This window comes from Bos grunniens, chromosome 9, assembly GCF_055505025.1.
Source record: "Bos grunniens cultivar Pamir isolate PY7600 chromosome 9, Bosgru_T2T1.0, whole genome shotgun sequence".
Taxonomy (NCBI): domain Eukaryota; kingdom Metazoa; phylum Chordata; class Mammalia; order Artiodactyla; family Bovidae; genus Bos; species Bos grunniens.
In genome coordinates, this window is record NC_141173.1 from 42,406,380 (window position 1) to 42,426,192 (window position 19,813).

The 19,813-nt window shown below is 45.9% G+C and overlaps 2 long non-coding RNA genes across 2 annotated transcripts; one reads left to right on the forward strand and one right to left on the reverse strand.

Annotated features, from left to right (window-relative positions):
* Window positions 1-1,895: 1,895 nt before the first annotated feature.
* Window positions 1,896-18,808, reverse strand: LOC147365866 (uncharacterized). Its single transcript, XR_015132954.1, has 3 exons — window positions 18,477-18,808; window positions 10,479-18,137; window positions 1,896-2,710 (listed from the first exon to the last, which is right to left on the reverse strand). It is a non-coding gene; the product is annotated as an uncharacterized LOC147365866 (long non-coding RNA).
* Window positions 9,482-12,371, forward strand: LOC147365867 (uncharacterized). Its single transcript, XR_015132952.1, has 2 exons — window positions 9,482-9,696; window positions 10,158-12,371. It is a non-coding gene; the product is annotated as an uncharacterized LOC147365867 (long non-coding RNA).
* Window positions 18,809-19,813: the final 1,005 nt, after the last annotated feature.

Below are 19,813 nucleotides of genomic sequence, written 5' to 3' on the forward strand. Positions count from 1 at the left end.
AAAGAATTGACGCTTTTGAACTGTGGTGTTGGAGAAGACTCTTGAGAGTCCCTTGGACAGCAAGGAGACCCAACCAGTCCATCCTAAAGGAAATCAGTCCTGAATATTCATTGGAAGGACTGATGGTGAAGCTGAAACCAATACTTTGGCCACCTGATGCAAAGAGCTGACTTATTTGAAAAGACCCTGATGCTGGGAAAGATTGAAGGCAGGAGGAGCAGGGGATGACAGAGGGTGAGATAGTTGGATGACATCACCAACTCAATGGACATGAGTGTGAGTAAACTCCAGGAGTTGGTGATGGACAGGGAGGCCTGGCGTGCTGCAGTCCATGGGGTTGCAAAGAGTTGGACACGACTTAGCGACTGAACTGAACTGAACGCAGATTTCTGTTTTCCGTTGTTTCAGCTTTAGTGAAGTATCTTTCAAGGAATTTATCCATTTTATATTTTCGAATTTATTGGCAGAAACATTTATCACGTCTTGAGATTCTCTTTTATACATCTGTATGATCTGTACTGAGTGTTGCTTTTAATCCCTCATACTAGTACATTGTTTATTCTCTTTTTTCTTAATTATTCTTGCCAGAGGTTTATCAATATCATTGATATTTTTGTAGAACCAGCTTTTGGCTTTTTGGTTCTCTCACTGTACATTCATTTACTACTTCATTAATATTTTGCCTTTATCTTTATTATGTTCTTCTACATTCTTGGGTTCAGTTTGCTCAGCTTTTCCTCCCTAATTTTTTGAGATAGATTCCTATGTAACTGATTTTCAGCCTTTCTTCTTTCTTTAATGTATGCTTTTCATATTAGAAATTGCCACCCCAACCCCCAAGCACAGCTTCAATGGAATCCCTTATGGTTTGATTATATACATGCTTTGATTACATATAATACATATTATACTATCAGATCAGATCAGATGCTCAGTCGTGTCCGACTCTTTGCGACGCCATGAATCGAAGTACGCCAGGCCTCTCTGTCCATCACCAACTCCCGGAGTTCACTCAGACTCACATCCATCGAGTCAGTGATGCCATCCAGCCATCTCATCCTCTGTCGTCCCCTTCTCCCCTTGCCCCCAATCCCTCCCAGCATCAGAGTCTTTTCCAATGAGTCAACTCTTCGCATGAGGTGGCCAAAGTACTGGAGTTTCAGCTTTAGCATCATTCCTTCCAAAGAAATCCCAGGGCTGATCTCCTTTAGAGTGGACTGGTTGGATCTCCTTGCAGTCCAAGGGACTCTCAAGAGTCTTCTCCAACACCACAGTTCAAAAGCTTCAGTTCTCTGGTGCTCAGCCTTCTTCACAGTCCAACTCTCACATCCATACATGACCACTGGAAAAACCATAGCCTTGACTAGACGAACCTTTGTTGGCAAAGTAATGGTGCTGCTTTTGAATATGCTATCTAGGTTGGTCATAACTTCCCTTCCAAGGAGTAAGCATCTTTTAATTTCATGGCTGCAATCACCATCTGCATCCAGATTTTGGAGCCCAGAAAAATAAAGTCTGACACTGTTTCCACTGTTTCCCCATCTATTTCCCATGAAGTTGTGGGACCGGATGCCATGATCTTTGTTTTCTGAATGTTGAGCTTTAAGCCAACTTTTTCACTCTCCACTTTCACTTTCATCAAGAGGTTTTTTAGTTCCTCTTCACTTTCTGCCATAAGGGTGGTGTCATCTGCATATCTGAGGTTATTGATATTTCTCCCGGCAATCTTGATTCCAGCTTGTGTTTCTTCCAGCCCAGCGTTTCTCATGATGTACTCTGCATATAAGTTAAATAAACAGGGTGACTTGGCTAAAATACTTTCTCTTTTTTATCCAAAGATTATTTAGAAGTGTATCACTTAGTGGTGCTGTGAAAACTGGACAGCTATATGTAAAAGAATGAAATTAGAACGTTCTCTAACACTATATCCAAAAATAAACTCAAAATGGATTAAACACCTAAATGTAAGACTGGATACTATAAAACTCCTCGAGGAAAACAGACAGGACACTCTGTCATAAATCAGAGTAATATTTTTTTTGGATCCATCTCCTAGAGTAATGGAAACAAATACAAACAAATGGTTCCTAATTAAACTTAAAAGCTTTTGTACAGCAAAGGAGACCATAAACAAAACAAAAAGACAATCTATGCAATGGAAGAAAATATTTGCAAACAATGCAACTGACAAAGGATTAATTTCCAAAATATACTGTTCAGTTGCTAAGTTGTGTCTCACTCTTTGTGACCCCATGGACCCCAAGTGACCCCAAGCATGCCAGGCTTTCTGTCCTTCACCATCTCCTGGAGTTTGCTCAGATTCATGTCCATTGAGTCAGTGATGCCACCCAACCATCTCACTCTCTGATGCCCCTTTTTCCTTCTGCCTTCAATCTTTCCCAGAATCATGGTCTTTTCCAATAAGTATGCTTTTGCATCAGGTGGTCAAAGCACTGGAGGCCAAAATATATAAACAGTTCAAAAAGCTCAATATCAAAAAAACAAATAACCCAATCAAAAAATGTGTGTGTGTGCATTAGTCACTCAGTTGTGTCTGACTCTTTGATCCCCTGTCCATGGAATTCTCCAGGCAAGAATACTGGAGTGTGTTGCCATTCCCTTCTCCAGGGGATCTTCCCCACCCAGTGATCGAACCCAGGTCTTCTTCATTGCAGGCAGATTCTTTATCATCTGAGCCATCAGGGAAGATCTAAATAAACAAAAAAATGGGCAGATCTATACGGACATTTCTCCAAAGAAAACATACAAATGGTCAACAGGCATATGAAAAGATGATCAACATCACTAATTTCAGTCAGAGAAATGCAAACCAAAACCCCCATGAGATATCATCTCACAACAGTCAGAATGGCCATTACAGTGAGTCCTCTACATACAAAACTTCAAGTTGTGAACTGTCAAAGATGAGAACATGTGTTTACATGTCCAATCACATAAGTTAGTCCACATGTCTGGCATACATTGTCACATGCCTACATCCTCTATAAGTGGTCGTGCTTTTGTGTACTTTGCTGTACAGTACTGTATATAATACAGTATCTTTATTTCAATATCAGGATGTCTGGAAGCAAGAATAAAAGCAGCAGTGATGTAGATGGTGCTGCTAAGAAGTGCCAGCTGTTATACTGTACTATTGTACTTTTCAAGGTTCTGTACTGTAAGATTGAAATGTTTTCTTAATTTTTTTGTGTTTGATTTTTATGTAGTATTTGTGTAAAAAGTATTATAAACCTATTACAGTATAGTACTATATAGCCAGCTGTGCTATGTGGATACCTAGGTTAACTTAACTAACAAATTGGACTAATGAATGCACTCTGGGAATGGAACGCTTTCATATATAGGGGACTTACCATATTAAAATGTCTACAAATATTATAATGAGTGCTGAAGATGATGGGGAGAAAGGGAACCTTCTTACATTGTTGCTGGGAATGTAAATAGGTGAGATCATTATAGAAAACAGTTTTGGAGGTTTCTTAAAACAATAGAGTTACCATATGACCCAGCAATTCCACTTCTGAGCATACACCCAAAAAAAACCTCTAATTCAAAAATATACATGCACCCCAATGTTCATTACAGCACTATATGCAACAGCGAAGACACGGAAAGTGAAAGTGAAAGTCACTCAGTCATGTCCCACTCTTTGGCACCCCATGGACTATACAGTCCATGGAACTCTCCAGGCCAGACTACTGGAGTGGGTAGCTGTTCCCTTCTCCAGGGGATCTTCTTAACCCAGGGATCAAACCCAGGTCTCCCACAGTGCTGGCAGATTCTTTACCAGTTGAGCCACCAGGGAAACCCAAGAATACTGGAGTGGATAGCTTATCCCTTCTCCAGTGGATCTGCCCGACTCAGGAATTGAACCGGGTCTCCTGAACTGCAGGCATAATCTTTACCAGCTGAGCTACCAGGAAAGGCCCTAAGACATGGAAGCAATCTAAATATCCATTGACAGATGAATAGGTAAATATGTGTCTGTGTACACACACACGATGGAATATTCCTTTTTGCATCTTCTTGATTCCTTCTGGGATTCTTTTCTTTCTACCTGAAAAACTGTTTAGTTTTTTTTCTTTGGTGTCTGTTCCGTGAAGTTGCTCAGCCGTGTCCGACTCTTTGCGATCCCATGAACTGTAGCCTACCAGGCTCCTCCATCCATGGAATTTTCCAGGCAAGAGTACTGCCATTTCCTTCTCCAGGGGATCTTCCTGACCCGGGGACTGAACCCAGGTCTCCCGCATTTCAGGCAGACGCTTTACCGTCTGAGCTACCAGGGAAGCCCTGGTGTCTGTTCAGTTCAGTCACTCAGTTGCATCCGACTCTTTGCGACCCCATGAATCGCAGCACTCCAGGCCTCCCTGTCCATCACCATCTCCTGGAGTTCAGTCAGACTCACGTCCATTGAGTCCGTGATGCCATCCAGCCATCTCATCCTCTGTCATCCCCTTCTCCTCTTGCCCCCAATCCCTCCCAGCATCAGAGTCTTTTCCAATGAGTCAACTCTTCGCATGAGGTGGCCAAAGTACTGGAGTTTCAGCTTTAGCGTCATTCCTTCCAAAGAAATCCCAGGGCTGATCTCCTTCAGAATGGACTGGTTGGATCTCCTTGCAGTCCAAGGGACTCTCAAGAGTCTTCTCCAACACCACAGTTAAAAAGCATCAATTCTTTGGCGCTCAGCTTTCTTCACAGTCCAACTCTCACATCCATACATGACCACTGGAAAAACCATAGCCTTGACTAGACAGACCTTTGTTGGTGTCTGTTAGCTAGCTATAAATCATCTCAGTTTTTTGTTTGGCTGGAAATGATTTGTTTCACTTTTGAATAATATCTGGACATAGAATTCTGGGTTAGCAGTTATTTTCTTTTAACTTTTTAAAGATGTCATTTTATTATTTTGACTTTAAAAGTTTTGGTTGAAAATTATGTCTCTATATTTTCTTTAGAAAATTTCCTTATTGTGTCTTTATTTTCTTGGGCTCAAAAATCATGGCAGTCATGAAATTAAAAGACGCTTGCTCCTTGGAAGAAAAGCTATGACAAACCTAGACAGCGTATTAAAAAGAAGAGACATCATTTTGCCAAAAAAGGTCCATATAGTCAAAGCTACAGTTTTTCCAGTAGTCATGTATAGATTTGAGAGTGGGACCATAAAGAAGGGTGAGTGCCAAAGAACTGATGCTTTTGAACTGTGGTGTTGGGGAAGACTCTTTCTTGAGAGTCCCTTGGACTGCAAGGAGATCCAACCAGTCAATCGTAAAGGAAATCAAGCCTGAATATTCATTGGGAGGACTGATGGTGAAGCTGAAACTCTAATACTTTGGCCACCTGATGCAAAGAACTGACTCATTAGAAAAGACCCTGATGCTGGGAAAGATGAAAGGTGGGAGGAGAAGGGGATGACAGAGGATGAGATGGTTGGATGGGATCACCGACTCAACAGACATGAGTTTGAGCAAGCTCCTGGAGATGGTAAAGGACAGGGAGGCCTGGCATACTGCAGTCCATGGGGCCGCAAAGAGTTGGATATGACTGAGCAGCTGAACACCCCCAAGTGTTACTCTAAGCAAAGTATAGCTTTGTTGTTGTTGTTTATTTTGTTTTTTAACATAGGCCGCTTCTATAGTTTCTTCTTTGGTTGTTTTCACTATTTTACTATAACGTGCCCGGTGATTACTTTCTTTGTACTTGCCTGCTTAAGGCTTGTAGCACTTTCAGAATCTATGACTTCATGTTTTTTGGGTCAGTTTTTAAATCCTTATTTTCTCTTCAAATCATTTATGCTACATTGTCTCTCTCTTTTTCTTCCAGACTCTAATTACACAAAGTTTACACTGGCTTTCATATATATCGTAGGCTCTTTTTATAAATGTTTTATCTTGTTATTATAGTGACATCTGCATATTTTCTTCTGGCTTATATTCAAATTTATGAATCATCTTCAGTTGTGTGTAATCTGCTTTTAAATTCTTCCATTGAGTTTTTAATTTCAGTCCTAGAATTTTTATTTGATTATTTTTAAAAGAGATTCAACATCAGATCAGATTACTCCCTCAGTCATGTCCGACTCTTTGTGACCCCATGAATCGCAGCACGCCAGGCCTCCCCGTCCATCACCAACTCCCGGAGTTCACTGAGACTCACATACATTGAGTCAGTGATGTCATCCAGCCATCTCATCCTCTGTCGTCCCCTTCTCCTCTTGCCCCCAATCCCTCCCAGCATCAGAGTCTTTTCCAATGAGTCAACTCTTCGCATGAGGTGGCCAAAGTACTGGAATTTCAGCTTTAGCATCATTCCTTCCAAAGAAATCCCAGGGCTGATCTCCTTCAGAATGGACTGGTTGGATCTCCTTGCAGTCCAAGGGACTCTCAAGAGTCTTCTCCAACACCACAGTTCAAAAGCATCAATTTTATATGTTTGAATTATATCTTTTTTCTTAGTTTTCAGTTATTTGGTTCTATCTTCTGGCATGACTGTTTTTTAAATGTATATACTGTGCATGAAAAATTGTAATGATAACTTGAGGCTCTGGATGGTGTTAGCTTCCTCCAAAGAGGATCTACTTGTTTCTGGAAAGCAGATAGCTGGGGGAATATATCCTTAATCAAACCTGATTGAATTGATTCAGATCTGAATTTCAGTCTCTGTGAGTACTAGTCTGTTTTCAGGCTAGCTTTACTACCAGGGTATAGACCTTCCAGGTTTCCAGCTGAAAGAGTGGGGCATTTACTAGAACACCTCCTTTTGGAAAGACTTAAATCCCAATTTTTGTTTCCTTAGGCCTTTGAAATTGCCAACAACCCTGCTCAGCATCTCTGTACTTATTCAAAATTGCAAATACTTTATGGAGAAATCAGCTGTATATTAAGCTACTCACTGCTTTGTGTTTCATTTTTCTCTACACCTTTGACCTTGTCTTAGTTGCTTTCCAGTGCTTCCAAACAGATAATTCTGAGTTTGTTTTTTTTTTTTAATCTAGGTTTTTTCTTGTTCTCACATGGAGGACTGGTCTGCTATTGGGTTGGCCACACAAACTGTTCAGGTTTTTCTATAAGATGTTATGGAAAAACATGAATGAATCTTTTTGCCAACCCAATATAAGTCTGTAATGTCTGGAAGCAGAAGTCTCCCCCTAAGGAATCTGTAAATAGTACTGCTCTATTTTATCAACCTTGGTCCTGCCCTTTAGGAACCTTTGCTTTAAAACTCAATCTCAGTTGCTAAAAAAAAAAAAAAAAAAAACTCAGGATAACAAAAATAATTGACGCCTTGGACATTGAGTATTATTTTTCAAATAATATGTTATAATGTCAACAATAATAATAATCAACAATTACTGAATGTTTACTCTGGATTAGGAAGTGTCCTAGGACCTTACATGCAGTAATTTATTAAATGAAAGACAGTGAAATTCTTAATGTAGGGTCCTGTAGTGTATAGGGAGGGCTTGTACTATTCTCATCTACTGGATTCCGCACTTAAGAGGCAGCCTCAGGGGACTTCCCTGGTGGTCCACTGGCTGGGACTCTGCATTCCCAACTCAGGGGACCTGGACTGATCCCTAATCAGGGAACTAGATCCCACATACTGCCAGGAAGAGTTCACTTGCCACAACTAAAAAATCCTACATGTCAGCCACAACAAAGATGGAAGATCCCACATGCCACAGCTAAGACTCAGTGCAGCCAAATAAATAATTAAAAAGAAGAAGAAGAAGAAGTAGCCTCAGGAGTGCTATGGGAGGGGAAGGAAGAGTTGGAAAACATAGGAGTTTCTGTGACTTCATGGGTGAGCATAAGTTTAATCCAACAGCAATGGTGCTTCCAAGGCTGGTATCTAGATCTTTTTAGAGACATCACAGGTCTCAGCTTCCTCTCACCTATGCCTTCCAGAAACACCAAGGCTGAGATGGCCTTAGATTGATCACAAACAGATTGAGACAGGCTGGGACCTGGGGCCCTTTGACCTAGGACTTGCACCTGGACAAACGTTTCCTCAAGCAACAAACTATATGGGACTAACAACAGCCGTGCGTGTACATCTGGGGCAAATTATGGACACAAGACTCACAAAGACCAAGAACCCAACTGCCACTTTGAAAAGCTGGGAGCAAAAGCAGCGTACTGAGCATACCCCATGCACACACCACACCAAATGGTAGGCAAACCACCTAAGTTATACCTCGGGCCTGATCCCTGGACACACCGCTACCTTACCCCAAAAGGTACCAGTGCATCCCCTCCCCAACCCTGTCAGGAAGCGAGGAAGGTAATGTGTTACTTGACTTCACTCCCCTCCACTGCAGCAGCAGCCCCAGTAAAGCCTTGCCTCAATTTCCTGTCTGGCCTCTTAACAACTCCTATTGACTAGCGAAGGCCAAGAATCCTGTCAGTAACAAGATGATGCCTCCCCACCCTGGTGGTTGAGAAGTGCTCCACCATAGAGCTCAGGGACCTCCCATCAAACTCTCCCCAGTAAAGTATTAAACACCAATTATTTAGCTCTTATTGTGAATTAACATGTCATTTCACCCAAACGCATTTGCGAGTCGTTTGAGCCTTACCTTTACCCGATTCTGTCCCCACGAAAGCCAAGGAACAGCACCGTGAAGGGGGCCTGGTGGACAGCCATCTTAGGAGTCAGAAGACCCCTGTCCCCGCTTCCGGTCTCATTAGCTGTGTGGTTTTAGATAATTTATTTTTCCTTTGTTGTCCTCAACATCCTCATTAAAGAGGTCTCTAAAATCCCTTCCAGCTCTAAAACCTCTTATCTACAAAAAGTAGATCCCAGAAATCACTCTCAGGCACCTACACTCATCCCAATCCCAACCTGACCCAGGAAGCTTTCAACAGGACCCGTGTGCCCTCTCACCTGCCCTCCCCACCCCCACCCTTCCCATCCCCTCCCCCTCCAGCAGGGCCCCACCCCCACCCCGCCCCCACCCCCGCCCATCCCGAGCCAGGCTCCCAGGGTGCTGGTAACGTGGGCCCAGCCTCACTGGTTGCCCCTCTTCTCCCCTCCTCTCCAGATCCCTGTTTCCTGTCTGGCAGATTTACGATGCAGTTCAAAGAAGGAAGGATGATATAACGCTTTCCTGCTCCCTCCCTCTCCCAACCGACTTAGGCTAACTGGCTGGGGGCCAAGCGGTTTGTTTTCCGCAGCCTTGAGTTTGTAAAAATACTCCAGGCCCCAACCTCCCGCCTGTGACATGGCGTCAGCTCCCAAACCCACTGGTCAGGCCTTCGCTTGTGGGCGGGAAGGAGGCGGCCCTGCGCTGGGCTGGAGTCTAATTAAGTGCTGAGCAAATAAACCATGGGCTTCAATTTTAGCTCTGAAAATAGCTAGGGCCCAGGATTCCTCTCTCTGGCCTGAGCTGTGAGGCTGGTCCCACCACAGTGACCTCCCCAGCCTGAGCAGTGGGGTTTGTGAGGAGGGACTGAGAGGAGAGGGGTCTGAGGAGCCCATGAAGGCCCATGGGCACAAAGCCATGGGGGACGTCGACTTCAGGGAGAGGGAGACTCCAGCCTGGGGGTGGGCTACCCAGGCCCTGCCTTTGCACTGTGCGGACCGCCTGCCTGCAGGACGCCCAGGAGTTCTGGGTCCCACTGACTGCCTCTCCGAGCCCCATGTGGCTAAGAATGCTAAGCTCTGGCCAACACTGAGGTAATTCTCTAGGCAGATCATAGAATACACATCACAGTTTCATGCATAGTCAATCCTCTTGGGCAATGAGGATGAGGAAAAACATCAACAAATGAATATGTGAAAATAAAAGCTTCTGCGAGTCAACTGAATGTATCACTGGCTCAGTTAGACTGGCTCCTGAGCATCTTCTGGTCCACCCTGCCTGGAAGGAGAGAGGGTGGCCTGCTGAGGGGGCGGGCAGGGGACAACTAACCACCCCACTCCAGGTGAACAAGAGGGTGGGCCGTGAGAACCAGGGCATGTCCACAGGGTCACTGGCTTTGCCTTCTGGGCACCTCCTCCGTCCTTCATCCCATCCCAGCTCTTCTCACGCCGTGCCCTCGTCGGCTGTCCATCTGCTGATTAGACAGTGGATGGACTATCTCCTCCCCTCCCCCACTACGGAGGCACCTGGCTTGAGGGCTTTTGTTCCTTTTCAGCCTCCCTTCTGCAACACCTGGGACTGAATTGGCTTTGTATTGGCATGGAGCCCTCGGACCTCAGCATCAAAGAGGCAGGGCGTGAAGCCACAATCAAGAACAAGCAAAGTGAGTGCGGGGACTTTGCTTATTTGGATGGTGTCTGCATGTCTGGATGACCCACAGGGAAGCAGACCTCCAGTGCCAACAGCGGCTGTGAAGACAAGTCACAAGTGCCTCAGACTAAGCCAGTACCCTCTGCTTCTGCGGAATCGTTGGAAGAAAAGGGAAGGAGAAACTCAAAGGAAATCAAACTGCAAGGGCAGGAGTGCAGGCTCTTACCTGGCACTCCTCGGTGAGGGCTTTTCCAGCAAGACAAAATGCCGAGCAGATATTTGGGGGACACCTGCCCCTTCAGCTCACTCTTGCAGATGCCTTCAGAGGTCCTGCTTCTCTTCAAACACTTTCAGTCACTCCATGAGCATGTTTGAAGCAGCTCCCACGGCCGCATGTGGCCGTGCAGCAGGGGCACAGCCAGCCACATGAGTAACGACAAGACGGTCAATTGTGTGACCAGTGCTGCACGGAGGAGGGGACCGGGGGGCCGAGGGAAGACGGCACAGGCACCCACGGCCGCCTGGCAGCCAAGGAAGGCTTCCCCGAGAGGCTGAGGGTGCCCAGGCCTTCTCCAGGCCTGTCTGCTGCTCTTTCCCCCACTTCTCCACTAAGGGCCTGGTCAGGGGCCGGGGCCATGGGAGACAGACCGGCAGTCAGAGGACACTCTTCATTCAACAGGGACCTGTCGGCACCCTGGTCTCCCCTTTCCTGCTCGGAGGAGCCTCCTCCGGCCTAGTTGTTCCTAACTCAGCCCCCTCTCCTGGTGGAGCCTGAGGCCAGAAAGCAGGCAACGCTGGGGCGATAATAATAATAGTAATAATAATGGTAATGCGGAGAAGGGGGTAGGGAGGGGAGTGGTGGAGGAGAAAGGCCGCTTTACCTCAAACCCCACCCTGCGGGTTAAGTGTCTCCACCCCCAGCCATGCTTGTGGAGAAGGCAGCTCCGTGTGGCCAGACCACAGAGTCCCCATTTGGAAGATCCCCTTTCCTAACCACTCTGGCCCAACATCAGTAGCAATATTGCCCCACAAGGAGCAGCGAGCCATTTACTGCAAAAATCACCAGCGTCAGGGCTCAAACACCAAGTTCAGACACGAAGAACTCCCCCTCTGGAGCATAAAACCAAGTTCAGAATGAAGAAAAACAAAATTTCCAGCCCGAGTTTCCTCTGAGGAGACACCCTCGGCGCCCCTCCTCACAGCTGCAAGGCCTCCTTCCCGGGCTGGGCCCTCATTAGGAGCTAATGGGCCCCAGCTGTGCCAGCTTCCAGACTCCTCCTTAACCCCTTGGTTTCCTCCATCACTGCCAGAGGAAAATGAGGCCTTGGAATTTCCGTGCAGGGTTGAGAGCAGAGGGCACCCGCTGCACAGAGTTAGTGGTGTGCACCTTCTATGGTTCCTCCTAAGAAACCAAATAATTAACAGGTACTACTATTTGTGGGGTGCCTCGTATGCCTTTGTGCTGTGCTCAGTCATTTCAGTCAGGTACGACTCTTTGTAACCCTATGGATTAGACCCTATGGATTAGACTGTAGCCTACCAGGCTCCTCTGTCCATGGGATTCACAGGCAAGGACACTGGAGTGGGTTGCCATGCCCTCCTCCAGGGGATCTTCCCGACTCAGGGATCAAACCTGGGTTTCCTGCATTGCAGGCGGATTCTTTTCCATTGAGCCACCAGGAAAGCCCTCGTATGCCTTACCCACTAGGATTATTAGCTCCTCCGGGCTCTCTCATCTTTGCAGACACAGTAGGGGGTAGGAATTATTGCACCCATCTTATGGATGAGAACATTGAGGCCAGCAAAGAGACGTGATTCAAACCCCTTCTGTTGTCTTTCTGACCACCTTATCGCTTGTTCTGAGCAAGAGTTGGTTCTCCAACGTGCAGATGAAAGAGATAAAGGCCACTCTCACGTTGTCCATCTGTAGAGGTGGTAAAACTCTAAAGCCAGAGAACACTGAGTTGAGAATCTGAAGAACCAGGTTTTCTCCCCAACCAAGGGCCTTTGTTGACTCTGGACAAATACCAGCTTCCTTGAGCTCCCACAACCTTATCTTCAAAATAATGCAAGTGAAAATACTTGCCTTTCTTCCTCGTGGGCCTGTTGGAAGATCAAATAGATCCAGTTGGGCAAAAGCACTGTAAGCTGTAGGGAAGAAGGATGATGACCTTGGAGGACCTCCCCCCAACCCCCAACATTTGTGAGAAATAGACTCCGAGGCATTCCGTCAGAAGCTGTTACTTTTATGATTTTGGAGGACCAGAGGTTTATTATAATGACAAACTTTAAGTCCTCCCTGGCTGAACCTAGTCTCTTAAAAAGGTGAACCCTGTTTGAGCCACTGTCTGACTCACCACCTATCCCCTCTTACCACATGGCCACTATATCAGATTTTTCCTCTCCCATGGAAAACAATAAGTTAATTAAGATAATTGGGTTTATCACCAAAACCCAGAAATGTCTTTCAGTTGGGGAAAGGATAAATGACTCTGGTACATTCATATAAGCAACGAAAGGTGTGAAATACTGATCATAAATACTTTATGCCAAGTGAAAGAGGCCTAACTCCAAAGGCTGTGTATTGTATGATTCCACACAAGTGACATTCTGGGGGAGGCAGAACTACAGAGATGGGACCAGACCAGGGGTCACCAGGGGTAAGTGCTCAGGAAGGGTTTGACCAGAAGGGTGCAGGGAGCACAGAGGAGTTCCTGCTGGGGCAATAGAACTATTTTGTATCTTGATTATGATGGTGGCTACAGGACTCAAAGCACTTGTTAAAACCCACAGAACTGTGTACACAAAAGAGTGGATTTTACTGTAGATAAGTTAAGACAGGTTATTAAAAATTAAAAACTAAGCCACTGAGATTTTTTACAAAAGGATCATTGAGAAAGTAGAGCAGTTTAGCGGGGAGTCCAGTGGTAGAGTGCACTGTAGTACCATGCTCTGTAGTACACAGCGAGGGCCAGGGTGGTGTCGAGGGGTCGGGCCATGGGTTCTTTACCTCAAACTGGTAGCAGTGGCCTGGGGATGGTACTAAGAGTCCAGGATCCCGCCCTCAGCTGATATGATTCCCCAGATCTAGGGTGAACCTGGGGGTCCCATCCTGAACAAGTTTCCCAGGTTATTTCGGTTCAGGCAGTTAACAGCCCTGACTTACAGGCCCACTATTAGGCCTGTCTTCATTATTTGAGAACTAAATTCTTGTGTGAGCGGGTCCCTTTATGCTTTTGTGTTTCCGCCATAAAGTCAGGACGGTTCACCAGTCTCCTGCTCTAAGGGATCTGACGTGGGAGGTCACGCAGGGACGTCGTGGGGTTGCCCCACGCTGTAACCTGCATTCAGTGGCAGGAGGCTCGGCCTCTGGGGCCTGCAGCCTGAACGTCTTTCCCCACAATCTGCCGTCTTAGGATTTCCCTCACCTCTTGGCAAGTGGTGGCTTTCACCTTAAGAGGATGCTGTTAGGATGGAAATGTGTTACTCTGAAATGCTTTGAGTTTTCTCACAGAAAGAAATCCCAAGTCAGAGGCATGCTCTTCTGGGATGACCAGAATTCTGAGCTCTAGAACCATTCACACAGAAGACAGGAGGCGAACCTGGATCAAGTCCCCATTCTATCACTGACCACTTGTGTGATTCTGGACAAGTCATTTCATTTCTCTGAATCTCAAATACTTATATTCAAAGTCCTCAGGGGTAAAGCAGAGCTGATAAGTGTACTTTGCCGGGAAATGATGGGGTTGAAAGATGCATGCTGAGGCATTTAGAGGAGAAGAGTTGTGATGGCTGAATATTCAGAAGATTTGGTAAAAAGAAACACACACATGCACACACACACAAACACCTGATATATAATATATAAAGCAAATGTGGCATATGTTAGGCATTGCTGAATCTAAGTGACACTTAGTGGGTCACAAAAGTGTGGGTAATCACTTTTTCAAGTTTTCTGTATGTTTTTACATTTTTATAATGAAATCAGGAAGAAGAGATGGCATGTGTCAGACGGTCAGCACAGTGCCTGTCACTCAGTAGGTCCCAGCAGCTTGGAGAGCAGCCGGGGCTGAGGCTGGCAGGGTGGAGGGTAGGAGGGCAAGAGAAGGAGGAAGGCCTAGCGAAGGCTTGCCCACTGCAGGAAGAGCCTGGGGAGAGAAGGAAGCCAGGTAGTGCCCCATCTCAGTGAGGGTGTGGGTGTGAGAACCTCACTTTGTCCCACTCCAGAGAATCAGGAGAGGCTCTGCCATGCTCCTTTTCATTTCCTCAGGATCTGAGAAGAGCTGATAGCACGTGTTCATGTGCTTCAGGCCCCCGTGGTTGAGGTCCTTTGGGTCTCTGGAGATATATATATATACACATATATATATATTTTTTCAATTTACAGGCACTCTGAGCCCCCATCCTATATAAATGTCCCGCTCAACAGCTGTCCTGAGCACCAGAGTGGAAATGAACAAGGTACCAATAACAGAGCGGGTCAGCCAAGCCACAAAGGCAGCCTGTGGACCGGGCAGCCTATCCTTGTCCCCTGCCATTCCCATCAGCCACGGGTGCCCACCCTAGACCACAGCTGGGCCTCTTGGGTCTTCCAGATCCAGTGACGTGAGTCCAACCTGGTCGAAGAGGACACATTTGCTTCCTGTTGCTGCTGTGACAAGTCAACACAAGCTTAGTGGCTTAAAATAACACCATTTTATTATCTTGATGATTCTGAAGGTTAGAAGCCCAGGTTGGGTTTCATGAGTAGAAGTCAAGCAGAGCTGCATTCCTTCTGGAGATGCTAGATGAGAATCTGCTTTCTTGCCTTTTTCAGCTTCTGGAGGCTGCCCTCATTCCTTGACTGGTGGCCCTTCCGGCCCTTCCTCCATCTTCAAAGCCAGAGGAGTCTTCCTCAGAACACTGTCTCTCTGGTTCCAACTCTTCTATCTCCCTCTACTCCATGTAAGAACACTTGTGATTACATTAGGCAGATAATCTTCTTCTTCTGAAATTTGTTAATTAGCAACCTAAATTCTCCCTTGCCATATAATCTAAGACAGTCACAGTTTCCAGGCACTGGGACATGGACATCTTTCGTTGTTGTTGTTCAGTCACTCAGCCATATCCGACTCTTTGCGACCCCACGGACTGCAGCACGCCAGGCTTCCCTGTCCTTCATTGTCTCCCAGAATTTGCTTAAACTCATGTCCATTGGGCCGGTGATGCCATCCAACCATCTCATCCTCTTTCGCCCTCTTCTCCTCCTGCCCTCAATCTTTCCTAGCATCCAAATCTTTTCCAATGAGTTGGCTCTTCAAACCAGGTGACCAAGTATTGGAGCTTCAGCTTCAGCATCAGTCCTTCCAACGGATATTCAGGCTTGATTTCCATTAGGATTGACTGGATTGATCTCTGCTGTCCAAGGGACTCTCAAGAGTCTTCTCCAACACCATAGTTCAAAAGCATCAATTCTTTGGCACTCAGCCTTCTTTATGGTCCAACTCTCACATCCATACATGACTACTGGAAAAACCATAGCTTTGAGTAGACGAACCTTGGTTGGCAAAATGATGTTGCTGCTTTTTAATATGCTGTCCAGATTTGTCATAGGTTTCCTTCCAAGGAGCAAGCATCTTTTAATTTCATGGCTGCAGTTACCATCCACAGTGATTTTGGAACCCAAGAAAATAAAGTCTCACACTGTTTCCATTTTTTTCCTCATCTATTTGCCATATAGCGATGGGACCAGATGCCGTAATCTTAGTTTTCTGAATGTTGAGTTTTAAGACAGCTTCTTCACTCTCCTCTTTCACCTTCATCAAGAGGCTCTTTAGTTCTTCTTCATTTTCTGCCATTATGGTGGTGTCATCTGCATACCTGAGGTTATTAATATTTCTCCCAGCAATCTTGATTCCAGCTTGCACTTCATCCAGCCCAGCATTTTACATGATGTACTCTGTGTTTAAGTTAAATAAGCAGGGTGACAATATACAGCCTCAATGTACTCCGTTCCTAATTTTGAACCAGTTCATTGTTCCATGTCCAGTTCTAACTTTGCTTCTTGACCTGAATATGGGTTTCTCAGGAGGCAGGTATGGTGGTCGGTATTCCCATCTCTTTAAGACATTTCTTTACAACATCTTTGGGAGCGGTATTCTGCCTACTACAGAGGATGCCCCAAGTAGATGAGCATTCTTACCTTTTACACCTGGGAATTTTCAAACTTTCGTATACTTCAGAATAATGGAATGTTTGAAAATGCTTGGAAATGTTTGGAAATGGAAAATGTTTGAAAAGCCAGATTTTTAGCCTCATTGGATTCTGATCCAGTACTTCTGGAATGGATCCAAGGACTCTGAATTTTTAGTAAGCTCCCTCATGCCTTTCTGATACACTTGATACAAGGAGCACATTTCTTTTGTCTTTGGACATGGTATAGTGGCTACATTTTAGCAACCTAATTACAGAACCTATGATCTATGATTTGTTGAGCAATTCCAGTGTACTAATAGACATAACTAAGTGCAGCAGGGACTTGCCATGTGCCCGGTCTATTCTAAGTGGTCTCCATGCCTGTTCTCCTTTAATCCTCACGATAATAAGCTGAGGTATGGTTATCGTTATCATCTCTATTTTGCAAACAAGAAGATGAAGGTACTGGAGTTTAAGTACCTTATCTAAGGCAAAGCACTTACACAGGCAAATCCAGGTGCCTATCCACCCCACCCCCTTTCTTTTCTAAAGCCCAAGTGGCAGCTCCGCTCCAAGGCTACAGCTAACCAGGGGTATAGCCAAGGGGTGGGGGTGGGGAGGCCTGAAACTTTCCACTCACTGAGACACAAACACAGCAATTAAAAGCCTCAAACTATCCGGTTAGATACTCTTTAATTCTCCAAACACCCACCAGAGCCACAACAAGGCCAGCTGACAGGAAGTGGTGTGTTGAGGAAATTCCATCTTGGCCCATCCTGGAGACAGCAATATCAGAGGGTCTCCTTCTCTCTCTCTCTCTCTCTTATATCCACACACACACACACACACACACACACACTTACACACACACACTTACACACACACACGCACCCCAGGGGACAGTTTCCTTTATTCCAGGGCCATGTTCCAGCCTGCTGCCATTTCCTGTACCCTTCAAAGTAGCAGCGATCACTCTGGCCTCCTGTCTGTGTCTGAGAGACCTTCCAGCCGGGCCCCTGTGGGCCCTGGTATCATTTCACTTCTTTAGAACAGAAACTGGAGATACTCACATAACACCAGACAGGTTATGGGGCTGACTTCTGTGTAGGGCACACCAACCCCTCTGAGGTGGACACCACAGAACAAGACACTGTCTCCCCTTCCACCTCCTTCATCTCTAGTCCCGCTTCCTCATCCATCCTTTTTGCTTTCTCTTTTCCCCCATCTCCTTAGGATGCACTCTGTACTCTATCTCCCTAGGGTCTTACTGCCTTAAATGTGTGGCTTTGGAGACAGACTAAGGGATGGTTGCAATCAGAAACCATGAACCTTTAGGCCGCTTTGCACTCTGCCTCAGTTTCCCTTCTGGAAAATGAACGTATGAACATTTGCCAGTTTTCTGACTCAAAGCAGTGTCTGTACTTCTGATCTCTGCTTTGTGGTTTGTAAAGCATGTGCTCAATTTCCAGGTTGGTCCTGATGACTTATAAAGTCTGAAGGGTTCATGAAGTGGATGGCGCAAATGGGGAAACGGGTGCCCAGAGGGAGGGAAATAACTCACTCAGGCATTCAGGGGCTGATCCTGGGCTAGAAACAAGTCTTCCGAGCCAGTCTTGCCATGACATTTGCATTCTCTGTGACGATGATGATAATTCTATGGTACATGGCACAGAGGACATGGACCCCAAGCATGGCTGCTTGCCAACAGATCCTGAAGAACATCAAAGATGAGAGCAGAAAATTCTTACAAGTCGGTTACCTTTTATGTTTAATTACTATGCAATCTAATTATACCCATGGGGTTCATTAATATGTCAAATTGTGTTTTATGTTTTTATATCTTAAGAAGCCATCGCCCCACGGGGTATGGGCCAATGGAGTGTGTATAAGGAGAGAGGACTTGAGGCAGGGCTTGCTGCTGACTTGCTGGAGGCACATTGCAGTACTTCTGGGCACCTTCTCAGGTCATCCACCTGATCCCAGACACAGGCAGACTTGTTTCCATTTCACAAATGAGAAAACAGAGGCCCAGAGACCTTAAGGGACTCACCTATCATCATGGAGCTAGTGAATGGCAGATTGGCTCTGATCAACGTTTGCCCCATTCCAAAGTTGTGTCCTCTCTGATGTCAGGTCCCTGAAGAGACAACAAAGGCTCTTCTGTAAAATCCTGCCTCCTGGTTTCTGCGATCACTAAGCAGGGCCACTCCTCCCCACCCCAGGTGCCAACATGCATGGTAGGGCAGGAGGAGGCCTCACGCAGCACCTGCCCACAGGAGAGTATCAGAGCTTTTCCTCTGGAGGAACAAGTTCCCCCCACATGGGAGGAGGAGCTGGTCAGATCTTTGAGGCACCCCTCCAGCCCCACCCTTCCCTTCTGGGGACAGCCCTGCCCTGAAAGCTGGAAGCCTTGCCCAGGGGCACTGGTGGGTCAGGACCCTGCTGAGGAGCAGCCCTGCTCGCCCCACGCCCGGCTGGGCTGTTCTGCAGCCGGTTGTGCAATCTTGCTATGAATAGGTCTAGGTGTGTGGTTTGGTGCCAAAGAGACCAGACTTGATTTCTTCCTGTGAAAGCTCCCCTCTGGAATCCTGGGAGGTGAGGGAGCGCAGCTGTGAGGTCAGGCCGCTGGCCCTGAGGAGGGCGGTCGGAGCTGGTGGCGTGAGGGGCGGGGCCTGGGGTAGGGCAGGGCAGGCTGGCACCGGGACCAAGCTGGCTGGCCCTGGCACCGAGCTCTTCTCCTTCCTTGGCCATCTCCAGGCCACCCATAGTCTGCTTCCTGAGCCTCTCCCATCTTCCACTCCTCACTTTTGCCAGGCCCTCTTTGCCTTGGTACAGACTTAAAGAAGCTTAGAGGGAAAGGGAAAGACAGACTTGCAAGTTTATTTTTAAAACTTGAAAATTAGAAGGCTGTGGGGAACCAGGGATTTCTCATATACTGTTGGTACATTGAATTGGTACATTGCAGGGCAATTTGATCCATTTATCAAAATTGCAAATGTATATGTATTATTTGCCCCAGAACTGTTTCCACTTTGGGCATTAATTCTACAAAGATTCTTACATTTGTATGTAATGTATGTATAAGTTTGTAACTGCAGTGTTGCTGATAATAAAAAATGTTTGGAAACAAAGTCCAGTGTCTATCAATAGGGGAATGCAAGTTAAATGAATTGGGATACAATGATACAGAAGACCATGCAGGTCTAAAACTGAGGAGGCTTTCTGTGACTGATGTTTCCTCCATGTGTGAGAAAATCATTAACAAAGCAACATACTGGTCAGTGGCTATAATGTACTTTTTGTGTAATAAAAAAAGGTAGATACATAAGAAATTCTGGAAGGATATGCAAGAAACTTTGGGTGGGAGGAACTAGGCAGAGAACTAGA